Consider the following 1,042-nt stretch of genomic DNA (forward strand, 5'->3'; position numbering starts at 1 on the left):
GCAGAGAGCGGAATAGTAAGAAGAGATAGGTTAGCATTATACATGAGACTAAATATCTCATGACATCCCTCCACCCGAGGCCTATGTGGACCCCGCTCCATCCTCCCCGAAAATTGGAAGCGCAAGCAGGCATTTCGCGACCTCGATATAGTCCAAGTATCTGCTTCCCTCATCACTGAGCTCCGGCAGTGAATCACTCAGGCACTAGTGAGAAAGGGAGAGTACCCCCTCCCCTCCTCCTTCTACCACAACATTACCTAGTGGCACAGCGGGATCGCCTGCTAGATGCCAAATTATTTGTCTCGGCCTTTGAGTTATCTGGGGGTATTTGACTCAGCCACGCGGTCGTCGGAATATCGCAGACACGCAATGACATAACAGTGCCCTAAATATGTTGCACCTCACTTTATGGCAACGCGCGCCATTCAGGCAATGCTTTAAATGCCTCACACGATGTATGGCATCAGGATCCATTACCAAGCACTCAATCCTCTCATTGCTTCACACGGCAGCTCATGAAGTCAATGTGCTGAACACTTCCTCCTTGACTCCGTGACTCATGCATACCTCACACCTTATCATTGGCGCCAGGCTCCAGCTGGGAAAGTACCTCAGCTTCTTCGTGGCCGCCCGCGAGGCACGCGCCGCCCAGGTGGCCCTGCTCGCTCGCGCTTATTGGTCTTAACCTGTTTAAGTATGGGGGGATGGAAGCGCAGCGCGTGCACCCGCGCTTTGTTTGTTCGGCGACCTATGACACTGCGTGGCATTTGGCGTTCGAGGTGCCGAAGGGTTGGCCCAGTGCCCGACCGGGATGCCTCGCCGTGTCGGACGAAGGACGCCCCGGGGGAAAGAGGCGTCCATCCTCATCCGTGTGGGCTCGGCCCTGCGCCGCGGGATGTTGTCTCTCCATGCCCGAAGAGGGCGGAAGACACGTCGTCGCGACAACCGAGGAAGGCAGTCAGCGAGCGAAACACACGAGCTGCCGCCGCTGAATGACGAGAGATGAATTGCCAATCAGAGGAAATTGGCGCCTGAGCAATCT

The sequence above is a fragment of the Penaeus monodon genome, chromosome 31, assembly GCF_015228065.2.
Source record: "Penaeus monodon isolate SGIC_2016 chromosome 31, NSTDA_Pmon_1, whole genome shotgun sequence".
NCBI lineage: Eukaryota > Metazoa > Arthropoda > Malacostraca > Decapoda > Penaeidae > Penaeus > Penaeus monodon.